Raw genomic sequence first — 15,133 nt, forward strand, 5'->3', positions numbered from 1 at the left:
CTGTAGCATGATGATATTTTTAATAACACACGCAAGTTATTTTATAAAAACTTCATAGGATAAACACTATGAATTGATCACAGCCACGCATTGATATAACTTGATACAATGGTAGGGTACAGTAATGAGCCATTACAAGTTGGTTGACGTAATAAAAACCTTAACTACTTATTATGTCACACTTGGAATACAATTGACATTAAAAACACTCAAATTCACAAGCCTTACTTCTTGATGAAATTCTTCACGTTATGTAGTCCCATGTAAAACTCTTCTGGGTAATCTCGTAGATATTATAATATAGGTGAACAGATTATTACGTAAAACAATCCGTCCCGAGAATTGCTCAGGTCAAACATATCTATACATATATATATCAAATAAGAGTTTTTTCTGTACATTGCTCAGAATTTGAAAAGAATTTTATTTCTGTATCGTTCATGTCCACAGTAATATGGAAGAGATTTTAATAGAAATCGGTATGTAAAGTCGGGGCATGAACCACTACAATTTAAGCTGAAAATCATTTTAATCACGCTGAGTGAAATGGTAGCTTAGGGGAAGGCCTGAAATTTAATTCTCAAATATTTATAATATTAGTGGTCCTATCGATAAATACTACATAACTAAAGTTATATAGAAATAAGCTTCCGATCATTTATGTCTTATATATTTTTACCGTACCGGCTATGACAACATACATATTCATGAATTTGTAAATTTGTTGCTAAGTCCATATCAACGCCGAGCCACGAGAAAATGAGTTAACAGAATTTAATGAAAATCGCCATATACCAGATAGAGTCAGGGAATAAGAAACTACAGTCTAAGCTATAAACAATTTTAATCACCCTAGATGAAATTGTAGTTTAGGGGAAGGCACCTAATTTTATTTTTAAATACCTATCGTATTATTCCTATCGAAAAGTACCACATAACAGAAGTTATAGAGAATTCAGTTTCCGATCATTTATGTTTCATTCAGTTTTACCGTACCGACTATCATAAGCGTGGTATTTCAGAGTCGGAAGAAAACAATGTCAAGACCTACAATATCGAAAGCGCATAACATTGATCAAAAATAGCATTACATTGACCATTGTTTGCTGTGATGTTCTTTGTCTCTTATGCTGCCACTAAACTCCAGTAGGTTGAATTAATGCTGCGTAGCGAGTATAACAGCCTGCCTGAATTTTGGCGGGAAATAGCTAGGGAGTTAGAAATCTTTCTTCTTTAGCATGCCATTCTTCTGGTCATACATTTTCTGATACTGCTGGTACGTAACACACAGGTTCATCATAGTATTCCAGCTATTCGATCCCTACTCTGACGCGCTGTTTTGAATGAGCAGTGTGCATATTTAAGGTAGTAGTAGTAGTAGTAGTAGTAGTAGTAGTAGTAATAGTAGTAGTACCTGGTCTAGAAATACAATTTAGTCATATTCTAAATTATAGTACCACAATTCGCTAAATAAATCAAAATTCCACCCTGAAAAGAGCCGTTTCTTAAGAAAAGCTTCTTCCTCCAAGTCAGATAGTGTTTTCCGCCACCAGTGTAGTTAAAAGAGATTTTCCTATTCACTGGGTACTTGTAGAAAACAGATTAGTAAAAGGGCATAGCTTCTGACCTGGTACTCTCCACTTTTTGAACCCCCCACCTGCCGAAAAAAAAGCGAGGAGTGTTCACGGATCACGGCTGTCTGCGGCTTGGTCATTCCAGCTCTGGAACTTTGGATTGTTAGATCGTAAGCGTAGTTCTGTTCGTTAAAAGTGAGAGAATGTGTGGTTTTTCATTTGAGCGAATATTTCATATGAAAGCAGTGCTTTTGCTACTAGTTGCTTTACGTCGCACCGACACAGATAGGTCTTATGGCGACGATGGGACAGGAAAGGTCTAGGAATGGGAAGGAAGAGGCCGTGGCCTTAATTATGGTACAGCCCCAGCGTTTGCCTGGTGTGAAAATGGGAAACCACGGAAAACCATTTTCAAGGCTGCCGACAGTAGGGGTTCGAACTCACTACCTCCCGGATGCGAGCTCACAACTTCGCGCTCCTAACCGCACGGCCAATTCGCCCGGTTGTAGCGATCTAGTGAGGATGTGTCTGCTATTATGATTAATCCACTACAAATCGATAGTGCAGACCTTCTTCTCGAAGTATTTCGTGGCTAAACAGTAAATCGTATCACAAAATGGATGGCACAATCGAAACTCAACATAACGAGATCTACAGCATTGGTCCTGTGATTTTTGACGTATCACGATCCCTTTTACGTTAGATCGAGCTGCATTTCTCCACTCTAGGTAAAATTTGGTAATTTTGCAAGTTTATTTCATAGTTTGACGCACTTATAAGAAAGACAAGATCATCAAATTCGGCACACGCATTGGTACGACCGTGGGCCATATGCCAGCCAAATTTTGACACAGGCTACTGAATAAATATGCGAAAAATAAAGGAATATGCGAAACCTGTACACAAATTTCACTTCGTTCAAAGTCCCTAACTCAACTTAAGGCATAAATAAAGGCGATGCGAGAAAATGTCATAAGGACAATCATGTAGAGCCCTAAAATCGACGTCTAATGGTGGAATTCTTTTGTCGATATGGCGGATCGCTTAGCAGCAGTAGATCCCGAAATGAATGTCTGCACTTATAAACGTGCCCATATATCGCTTTCTCTGTATAAATAAAATCTTAAAGACTGTGTGTCTCTACATTGGCTATTTTGATGAAATTTTCATTCAGTTATCCGTTTCAGGTGTAATAATGATCATTTACATACTTTTTAGCTTTGATGTCTATTTCAGTTCTTATAACTTGAAAACTACTGTATATATTTCTATCAAATTTCATACTTAGATTCCACCTGTCCAGGGATAGGTTCTAGCGTCAGTACTATTTCTACATCTCCAAAATGAATGGGGTTTATACGAAACCGGAACCGTGATGTTGCACTCCCACAAATTGTACACAACCAAACTTAACGGAAATCTACCTGCCATAATGGAAATCAAATTCTAAAATTTATTTCTCAGGAGCATCATTTCGATTGGGGGACAATAAGGGAGAAATCATTAACAGACCGTTTTTCAGCACAAGTCCCAGCGGAATTGACTCAAAAGCGGATGCGTGTAAAGCGTATTTATTATAACTTAAAAACTACTGGATATATTGCAACCGAACTTCATATATCGCATCAGCCTACACGAAGGTAGGATTCAGGGCCCCTACTGTTTCAAATTCCCAAAACTGATTAGGGGTTTATAGAGAACTGAAACAGCAATCTTACCCTCCCACAAAATACGCAAGACGACCATAAGTGTAAATGAACCAACATTAATGGATTTTTAAGAAACGTTTTTCTCATATGCATCTATTCCATAGGAGGATTATAAAGGGAGATATCATTAACGGACGGTTTTACAGGCTACGTCGCACTGTACATTAAACGAAATGTGTTGCAAGTGGAGCAGATTTCTTATTTGTGTTTGTGCATTGGTTATATTGGCGAAATTTTCGTACAGTTATCCGATTCAGGTGTAAAAATAACTATCTGTATGTTTTTTCGCTTTAGTTTCCTGAAAATCCTATTTTTTATTCTCCTCTCCCCAAATCAAATTGCGGCACAATCTGCCAGACGAGCTAACAGATTGAAATTTGGCAAAATTATACGTTTTAGCCTGTGTCGACGGAAAAACGCCAAGATCTTTAAATCTTTCACTTTTTAGTCCCGAAAACTATCTAAATATGGAGGCAATATTAATGACTGTGCAGACCTTAGTTTCGAGGTATTTCGTAGCTAAACGATAAGTCATATCACAAAAAGGATGGCACAGTCTCAGTTCAATTTAGAGTGATCTATAACTTTGGTACTATGTTTTTTGTCATATGTCTATCTCTTATACGTAAGATTTGGCTGTATTACTCGATTGTAAGTAAAGTTTGCACTTTGACACTTATAATTCATCATTTGAATCGTTTATAGGAAGGAAAGAATCATCAGAATCTGCACGAACACTGGCCCAGCCAGCAGCCATATGTGAGCCGTATGTTTGTAGCTGCCACATAAGTATCCGAAAAGGAATTTACTATTAGGAAACTTTACCCATATTTCACACTCTGCAACGTTTCTAAATCAATCTTACCCATAAACAATAAGAGATACAAGAAAATATCATAGGACCAGCCATTTAGACGCTAAATGAGGTGTTATATGATAAAAATCCGTTTGTCGATATGACGAACCGTTTAGTAAAGGTTAATCTATAAATGAAGGTCTGCATTATTGTAAACATGCATATAGTTTCGTATGTCTATCTACTTATATTCATTGAAGTCGATTTGTAGCGATATATGTATATGTTTTTTGCTAGTTGCTTTACGTCGCACCGACACAGACAGGTCTTATGACGACGATGGGACAGGAAAGGCCTAGAAATGGGAAGGGAGTGGCCGTGGCCTTAATTAAGGTACAGCCCCAGGATTTGCCTAGTGTGAAAATGGGAAACCACAGAAAACCATCTTCAGGACTGCCGACAGTGGGGTTCGAGCCCACTATCTCCCGGATGCGAGCTCACAGCTACGCGCTCCTAACCGCACGGCCAAATCGCCCGACTGTAGCGATCTAGTGAGGATGTGTCTGCCATTATAATTAATCCACTACAAATCGATAGTGACTGTCAGCAGCAGGGCGTCTGCTATTGTAATCAGCACTCCCCACATCGACGTTGACTCTCATTAGGAATGGGATTCTTCTCTAATTCCTGTGTAAATGGCATTAGTAAGGAGTGCCTACCATTGTAATAAATAATTCCTTTCTCTATTTGACTAGCAAAAGGCAAGAGAGCATGAAATTTTGTTCAAAACTCCCCTACCGGATTGTGGTTTGCAGTTGGCAAGGGTGTCCGCCAATATAAATAAATTTACCCATATAAAATGTGACTGGCATTAGGTATAGTTGCCTGCTGTCCGACTCGTTGGCTCAATGGTCAGCGTACTGGCCTTCGGTCCAGAGGTTCTCGGGTTCGATTCCCGGCCGCGTCGAGGATTTTAATCGCTTGTGATTAACTCTTCTGGCTTGGGGACTGAGTGTTTATGTCTTTCCCAACACTCTCCTCTTCATATTCACACAACACACTATCAACCACCACAGAAACACGCAATAGTGTTTACATCCATCCATTCATTCGTTCATTCATTCATTCATTCATTCATAAAAGTTGGCGTCAGGAAGGGCATGCTGCCGTAAAACAGGGTAAAATACTCATGTGTAACGCAGTTCGCACCCTCGAACCCACAGGTGTGGGATAAACGGCAGGAAAAGAAGAATATTGCTTATAGTTGCCTGGCATTATAATGGAAACTCAACAACCCGGTGTGACTGGGGGTAAGCTGACTGGCATGAGCAAAATGGGCCGGTCATTATATTCTGCCAACAGCACAATTCAATTTTGTCTGACTCTAGGTAAAGTGCCTGCAATTATAATAAACACTTCTGAAATGTAATTAGCCCGGAAGTAGGAAAGGGGACCTGCCATTTTTATTAAAACTCCCCAAATTGGATGTGTCCACGCTGTAGGCATTGGGGACTACCATTATAATGAAATCTCTCCAACTCGATTGTGAATGCCAGTAGGCAAGTGAGCCTATTGTTATCATCACAACCCCGCAACTCGTACTTAACTTTGGAAACAACGAATGGGGTCATCCTAATCAAATCGGAACTTTCCCATACAATAAAGATGAGGGGGTTGATAATATATTACGTTTACGATCATATGTCGACCATTAAGGTTTACACCAACCAACCAACCAACCAACCCACCCACCCACCCACCCACCCAAACCAAACCAAACCAAACTAAAGCAAACCAAACCAACCAAGACTGTTGCGGGCAAAGTTGGATGTTGTATGTTCGCAAAATCTATCCCCTGGTGTATTCTCACTACTTTTAAAATTTGCAGCTGTTTTATGAACTAAAGGAAATACACACTGTATTTCTTATTGCCACACTTATGTTTGAAAGGAAGTTGAAGTGTTAGTATGTTTAGCCGGACTGCTGCTTCATCAAATTCTGTAATCTATATATATATAAAAGTCATTGTATGTATGTGGGTGGGTGGGTGGGTTTGTACCACATCTCCTCCCAAACCATTGGACCGATTTCAACCAAATTTGATACACTTATGACTTGGTATCAGGAGACAAACCGCGTGGGGGTAAGACATCCCAAACACCCCTGGGGGCGGGGGGGGCGAGGGGGTCATATATAAAAATAAATGAAAATAGTGTCGAATCCATACTTTTCGGGGTCGCTGAGATGAATAGTGACACTCCAATTTTTTTAAAGTCCAAGTTCAGCCCCCCTTTGGGGTGGGGGCGAGGGGGAGTGATATATACAAATAATCGAAAATAATGTCGAATACATAGTTTTCGGGGTCGCCAAAGTGAATAGCGACACTCCGGATTTTCAGTATCAGGAGACAAACCACGTGGGGGTAAGACACGCCAGGAACCCTTAGGGGCGGGGAGCGAGGGGGGTCATAAATAAAAATAAACGAAAATAGTGTCGAATCCACACTTTTCGGGGTCGCTGAGATGAATAGTGACACTCCGATATTTTTCAAAGTCCAAGTTCAGCCCCCTTTGGGGTGGGGGCGAGGGGGGAGTGATATATACAAATAATCGAAAATAGTGTCGAATACATAGTTTTCGGGGTCGCCAAAGTGAATAGCGACACTCCGGATTTTTGGTATCAGGAGAAAAATCACGTGGGGGTAAGACACCCCAGGAACCATTAGCGGCGGGGGACGAGGGGGGTCATATGTAAAAGTAAATGAAAATAGTGTCGAATCCATACTTTTCGGGGTCACTGAGATGAATAGTGACACTCCAATTTTTTTAAAGTCCAAGTTCAGCCCCCTTTGAGGTGGGGGCGAGGGGGGAGTGATATATACAAATAATCGAAAATAATGTCGAATACATAGTTTTCGGGTTCGCCAAAGTGAATAGCGACAATCCGGATTTTCAGTATGAGGAGACAAACCACGTGGGGGTAAGACACGCCAGAAACCCTTAGGGGCGGGGGGCGAGGGGGTCATAAATAAAAATAAACGAAAATAGTGTCGAATCCACACTTTTCGGGGTCGCTGAGATGAATAGTGACACTCCGATTTTTTTAAAAGTCCAAGTTCAGCCCCCTTTTAGGGTGGATTCGAGGGGGGAGTGATATATACAAATAATCGAAAATAGTGTCAAATACATAGTTTTCGGGGTCGCCAAAGTGAATACGACACTCCAGATTTTTGGTATCAGGAGATAAACCGCGTGGGGGTAAGACACCCCAGGAACCCTTAGGGGTGAGGGGCGAGGAGGGTCATATATAAAAATAAACGAAAGTAGTGTCGAATCCATACTTTTCGGGGTCGCTGAGATGAATAGTTACACACCGAATTTTTTAAAAGTCCAAGTTCAGCCCCCTTTGGGGTGGGAGCGAGGGGGCAGTGATATATACACATAATAGAAAATAGTGTCGAGTCCATACTTTTCGTGGTCGCTTAGGTGAATAGTGACATCCCGGGAATTTTTAAATTCCAAGTTCAACCCCCTTTAGGGTGGGGGACAAGGGGGGAGTGATGTATAAAAATAATCGAAAAGAATGTCGAGTACTCTTCGGGGTCGCTGAGATGAATACTGACACTCCGGAGTTTTACTATCAGGAGACAAACCACTTGGTTTAGGGCACCCCAGGAACCCATAGGTGCGGGGGGCGAAGGCGTGAGATATAAAAATCATCGAAAGTAGTGTCGAATGCATACTTTTGGGGTCAGTTAGATGAATAGTGACACCCCGGGATTTTTTTAAGTCCAAGTTCATCCCTCTTTGGGGCGGGGAGCAAGGGGTGTGAGATATAAAAATAATAGTATTTAGTGTCAAATATACAGTTTTCGGGGTCGCCGAGGTGAATAGTAACACTCCGGAATTTTAATATCGGGAGACAAACCACGTGGTAATAAGACACCCCAGGAACCATTAGGGGTAGGGGGCGGGGGGCTTGAGATATGAAAATCATCAAAGTAGTGTCGAATACACACTTTTTGGGGTTGCTGAGATGAATAGTGACACTCCAATTTTTTTTAGTCCAAGTTCAGACCCTTTGGCGTGGGGGCGAGGGGGAAGTGATATATACATGTAATCGAAAATTGTGTCGAATACGTAGTTTTCGGGGTCGCCAAAGTGAATAGCGAAACTCCGGATTTTCAGTATCAGGAGACAAACCACGTGGGGATAAGACACCCCATGAACAATTAGGGGCGGGGGGCAAGGGGGGTCATATATAACAATAAACGAAAATAGTGTCGAATCCATACTTTTCGGGGTCGCTTTGATGAACAGTGACACCCCGGGAAATTCTTAATTTCAAGTTCAGCCCCTTTTAGGGTGGGGGGCAAGGGGGAGTGATATATAAAAATAATTAGTGTCGAATCCACAGTTTTTTGGGTCGCTGAGGTGAATAGTGGCACTCTGGACATTTAAAGTCCAAATTAAGGCCCCTTTTGTGGTGAGTGGTTAGGAAGGGAGTTAGATATAAAATAATCGAAAATAATGTCACATCCATGGTTTTAGGTGTCGCTTAAATGAGGAGTGACACTCCGGTTGTCGTTTAAGTCCAAGTTGATCCCCAAATGCCAGGCGGGTGAGAAGGAGTCAAGAACAGGAAATATCCAAATGACCGAGATTAGGGATGTTTTTTGTACGTTCCAGTATAACTGTCAGCAGAACTTAATACAAATATTACCTACTACCTGAAAAAATACTAAGGGGGAAAGACACCCCTTGAAGCCTTAGATAAGGGTACGAAATGTAATTAAGACTGAAAATGATCGATATTAGTGTTGAATCCATATGTTTCGGGACTACGGAAACAATTTCAAACAAACTTGGTCGCTTATGACTTATTATCAGGAGACAAAGTGCGTGGAGGTATGACAACCCTAGCACACCTACGACGGGATGAGATGTAGAAATAATCGAAAATAGTGTCGAATCCATTCTTTTCGGGGTCGCTGAGATGAATAGTAACGCTCCAATTTTTTTAGAAGTCAAATTTCTGCCTCTTTTCGCATAGCGGTGAGAAAAAGTGAAAAACAAAATTTCGAAAATGACCGAGAGAATGGACGCATGTGTGTATACTGGACCTACTGTCTGGAAAAATATACCTTAGGGGTAAGAGACTCCTAGCCTCTAAAGTAGGGGCGAAATGTAAATATTAACCGAAAATGACCGAAATTTGTGTCTAATCCATAGTTTTCGGGGTCGCTGAGATGAACTGTAACACTCTGGATGCCGTTTAAGATAAAGCTCAGTCCTACTCGGCAGGCGGATGAGAACTGGCAAAAAATTGAAAACGTCCAAAGGGACAGAGTTTAAGGAAGTGTGTATGTTTTAGCATATCTCTCAATCAAACTTGGTATACACGTGACTTACTATATAGAAAACATTACTGTGGAGGTCAGATAAACCTAGCCCCCGCTGGTGTTGGGGAATGAGAGGGGCTGACTTGCAAAATAAGGAAAATAACCAATATTAATATCGAAATCCATTGTTTATGTGTCGCTGATACGAACTGTGACGCTGTGGATACCGTTTAAGTCCACGTTCAGCCTCCATCGAGGCAGGAGCTGAGAAGGGCTTAAAAGTAAATAGTATAAAATGACCGAGATTAGTGTCTACTCGAAAATTAAATAATCTAAAACTTGAAATCAGATACATCTAAATAACTATACAACTACATGATAAGTCGTAAAATCAGCATCTCAAAAAGAATTCTATAAGCATTCACTTCACACTCAACTAACTAGGAATACAAATACTAAAGGTAAACATTCAAAAACTATCCGAGCAACGCCGGGTACTACAGCTAGTTTTAAATATAAGCCAACTCTAAGAGTGATTTAACCCTATGATTATATTTACCAATTTGCGCAAGGAGCGTAATATGTCCCTCCACTCTCCTCTTTCAGCAATAAGTGAATGCCACTTCATGGGCTAAATTTTACTATTTATTCAGGTATAAGTACAAATGATCCATAAAGATCACACTCCTGACAAAATACCGAACAGGAGATAAACATTGGAAAGTTTGACATCTTGCCTGTTATTGACGCGTAATCACTCGCATAAATTGTAACGGTGATGATTTCTTGAAACCATCGTATGGGTGATTCCTTCAAAATTATGAAATATGTTCCGTACGCAATTTATCAATCAACCTATCTATCTATCTATCTACTTATCTATCGATCTATCAATCAATCTTCTTCTTCCATCACTTATCCCGCACTTTGATGTCGTCAGGGGTGTTGACTTTGTCGCAATTATAGACCTGTCCTTGTTTTACGGCCAGATGGTGTTCCTGACGCCACCTCTATGTGAAGGGATATATTCACTCTTGCGTGGTTCTATGATAGTTGACAGTTTGATGTGTAGGCCTATATGAAGGGGAGTTTTTTTTTAGAAAAACACCACTAAGCACCGAGTCAGAGTAATGAACTCGATGCGGTTAAAATTACTCATTTTGCCGGGAATCGAACCATGGACCCTCTGAACTAAGGGCCAATGCGCTGTCCATTCAGCCAAGGAACCGAATTATCAAGCTTCTATGCACGTCGGTTGGGCTGTAAGTTATGGCAACTATTTTTACCCAGCACATATTCACTGTGCTACCATACAATGGTCATTAAGTCCTGGAAAGTATTTGTGCATGGGCACAACAAGAGATGATGTTGTATTGGACAGGTAACACACAAACAGGGCGATGAGATGGCAGTAGTGAGGCAGGTTACATGCGGAATGGATATGGCGAGGCAACTTCAGGGCTGGGGCTGGGAAGTAATGGAACGGCCGCTATACTCACCGGACCTGTCTCCATGCGATTTTGACCACATTCCCAAAGTGAAAGAATGATTGCGTGGTGACAGTTTGGGTCACGAGAAGACATTGCTAACGCTGTGAAACATGAGATTGTAAAATTCATCCATGGTGAGGCGACTGGTATCTGAGGTCTCCCGTATCTTTGGCAGCGCGTTGTAGACAATCTAGAAGTCTACTCTGAGAGTCTATCGCAAAGATGATAGTGTTCTCTTAGAACAAACATTATGTAGCACAGGGATTTCATGGCTGATAAATTGCTCCCTTAATATCGTACACCTGGTAACCTATTTGGCATAATTCATATATTCCATAGCCCCTTAGGCTGCCCGCTCGCATCTGTATGTTTCTATTTGTCTGGCAACTTTAAACTACTGAATTCCACCTATAACTGACAATAACTGAAAACACATCGAGATACGCAAATGCAGGAAAAACATAGTTGCCATGACTTGCCCCAACCATCGTATATACTAATTTAATCGTGTAGCATAAAATTTTGAGAAAACTGCAGATAACTTTTCATCTCAATATTTTTAGAAATAACTTTCATTTCAGCAAGTTCCCTATTTTCCTAAAGCATTTATTTACTTCTGATATACAAAATAAGCTCTTACAAGTTTAAAGCTACCAGCTACATTAAAATTAAGGTAACTACAGCACGTCAAGGCCAGTTCCACAGAACTCCATGATATTTCACAAATATCTGTATTTTACTATGGACTACGGGAATCTATCAATTAATAGAAGGTGAAATGCAATAATTTACGGTGTATTGTAGTGACTGTAGCGATTCAAACACACGAGTTTAAGTTGTATACGAAGGTTGTAGCGTAAGTCACGGCAACTATCTTTATACGCATGGGTGCGTCATCTACCAGACAAATGGTAATATTATTATACAGCTGGGAATGGGAAGAACAATCTGCTAGAAGCATGTACAAACAGATGACTAACGGGCTACTGCCAAGGTTCAAAACATCCATATATTCAAAACACACAGTAAGTATTCTGTGTAAAAACAGATAATTAATTAGCCCTCCGTTATTCAGTAGTCTCCGTTACTTTTATTACGTTTCCTTTATCATCAGTTTTGTCATCAGTCTTTCTTCGCAGCAACGTCTGCAACAGGCAACTAGTACATATAATCACGAACAAAATATATGTAGTGGTTAGCGTGATTAGCTGCCACCCCTGGAGGTCCGGGTTCGATTCCCGGCTCTGCCACGAAATTTGAAAAGTGGTACGAGGGCTGGAACGGGGTCCACTCAGCCTCGGGAGGTCAACTGAGTAGAGGTGGGTTCGATTCCCACCTCAGCCATCCTCGAAGTGGTTTTCCGTGGTTTCCCACTTCTCCTCCAGGCAAATGCCTGGTATCTAACTTAAGGCCACGGCCGCTTCCTTCCCTCTTCCTTGCCATCCAATCTTCCCATCCCTCCACCCCCTGTTCAGCATAGTAGGCGAGGCCGCCTGGGCGAGGTACTGGTCATTCTCCCCAGTTCTATCCCTGGCCCAAAGTCTGAATCTCCAGGACACTGCCCTTGAGGCGGTAGAGGTGGGACCCCTCGCTGAGTCCGAGGGAAAAACCGACCCTGGAGTGTAAACAGATTACGAACGAACAAAATATTTAAAATTATTGAATAACCCTACTGTTCCACAATGCTGCATGTGGCTTTTGCAATTTGTAGTCTATAAAGGTATATATAGGGGTTTCAAAGGAACAAAATTAAATGTATATGCGGAAAAATATCTCGCTATGAACTATGACCTTTGAAAAATGACGTTCTCAAACAATATACTGAAAACTTTCATATTGATGTGATATTTGGTGATGGTACCGTTTGACCGTGACAACAACGCAGCTCATTGTGAACTCAAAATAGGTTCTGCTTAATTGCGGGTGAACCCTGCAGAGACATTCGAATACAATACCACATTTTAGATTACATTTCCACTGTTCATTCTAAATGTCAAGCTACGTTAACCAGCTTTGGCATATAATTTTAAATGCCCGAACTTTTGACAGAATAATTCTCCATTCCCCATATCTTAATCTGTTGCGTCTTAGTAAAGTCCATGTCTGTATGAAACTACCTGTATGAATGTTAAGAAAATTCACTACATTTATAGATTCTATTTAACCATTCAGCCGTTTTGTGTAACATCGCAAAGGATATCCTAAATAGCCCGATTTTTACAGCGGATTAACGCCGTGACGTCTGTTATCCTAATGAAAATAAATGATAATCCACAGCCCGTTTCCAGTCATTCGATCGGTTCATGAATGGAATTGATGAAACCCCCATCCAGCGGTGAGGATAGGAACTCTGCCGGCTGCCGAAGCCTGTCGCTCCACTGTGGCATTATTATTATCCTAAAATAATTTAAATTGTAAGATAAGGTAAGATAGGATAATTTATTAATCCTGGCAAAGTTACTTGTGCATTCCTTTTTTTTACGTAAGAAGTCCTGAAGTAATTCCCTTTTGCCAGTGAAAGCTACAGATAAATCATACAATTACTGTTAATAATAGCAAGAGAAAAGAAGGAGATAATATGATAACAATGTTAAAAATTATCTAGAAAATAATCCAGTGATATTAATCACAAAACAGTATTACCCACTGTAACTCTACATGAAAATAGACTCAGGACTTAAATAGTGTAAATACTAAAATAACATGCAATTTTACTGCACATTAAAATACCGATATTATCGCATTCAAAGTAGAGGTGAATGAAGGGAAGGAAAAGTAAAAACAGGAGGAAGAAAGCGATTCACCAAAGGCAGAAGGAAATAGTGAAGAAGAGCAAGGAGGAATTGAAAGAGTTTCAAGATGAAGAATAAGATGAATAAACGAAAATATTTAGTGATAAATAATTTAAAAGATAATCGCATGCTGTACGTGACCAATATACACTGACTTGGCAAACTGGGGCCTCCTCTGGCCCTGCGAACTGCCGTGAGACGCCGTAGAAGTGAGTCGACAAGTCCCTGGTAGTTCTCTGGACGCAGGTGACACCAAATCGTTTGCAGAGCGGCCGTCAATGCTTGTCTGTTCGTGGGTGTAGAATCCATGGCACGGAGCCTCCGTTCCAGGACATCCCAGATATGCTCGATAGGGTTCATATCGGGGCTCCTGGGTGGCCATGGCAGTCGATGGACCTCCACTGCATGTTCCTGGAACCATTCCCGGGCGACGTGGGAGCGATGTGTCGGCGCGTTATCATCTTAAAACACCGCAGAACCGTGTGGGCGCTGGAAGGCCAAACATGGGTGGAGATGGTCTCCGAGCAGCTCAACATACCGCGTACCATTCAAAGTCTCTTCCAGAACAACTAGGGGTCCATTCCATACCAGGAAAATGCACCCCAGACCATAACAGAGACACCAGCGCCCTGGACCAGACCTTCGAGACAGGCAGGATCCATCACTTCATGTGGTCTGCGCTATACACGGCGCCTCCCATCGGCATGGTGCAGTTGAAATCGTGATTCGTCCGACCATATCACGTTACGCCATTGTTCCAGTGTCCATCCCTGGTGACTGGCGACAAATGCGCGTCGTTGTGCCCGATGACGTTGGGTTAACAGTGGCACCCGTGTGCGGCGCCGGCTTCCATACCCCATAGAACCCATGTGCGTACGGATTGTCCACTAGTAGGCGTGTCTGGCACGGCATGTGTTGAATTGAGCCGTGATTTGTTGCACCCGTCTGTCGCTATTGACAATCCCTCTCAGATGTCGGGGGTCACGGTCATCGAGGGTGGCTGGATGGCCGGTCGTTCGTCTGTTGTGGACGGTGACACCCAAATTTAACCATTCACGATACACCCTGGACACGGTTGATTGAGCGAAGCCGAATTCCCACACCACTTCCGAAATCGCACTTTCCATCCGTCGGGCACCGACCACCATACCTCGTTCGAACGGTGTCAGCTCACGACGACGTTCCATGTTACACCTGTCACATGCACAGCCACTGCTTACAAGGTCTCCTATACAACTGCCTCTGGCACAGGGGGCGTGTGGTGCGCAGACAATACACCTGCGCATCAGTGCTCCGCTATCCCATGACATTTGCTCACTCAGTGTACACTGCCAGACAAAAAATTGAAGGACTCAGAAGAAACGGTCGAATGTCAAAGTAACTTCGTAGACGTACACACCATCGATGTAAACTTGAATTATTTGATTTGCA

Source organism: Anabrus simplex, chromosome 1 (genome assembly GCF_040414725.1).
Source record: "Anabrus simplex isolate iqAnaSimp1 chromosome 1, ASM4041472v1, whole genome shotgun sequence".
NCBI lineage: Eukaryota > Metazoa > Arthropoda > Insecta > Orthoptera > Tettigoniidae > Anabrus > Anabrus simplex.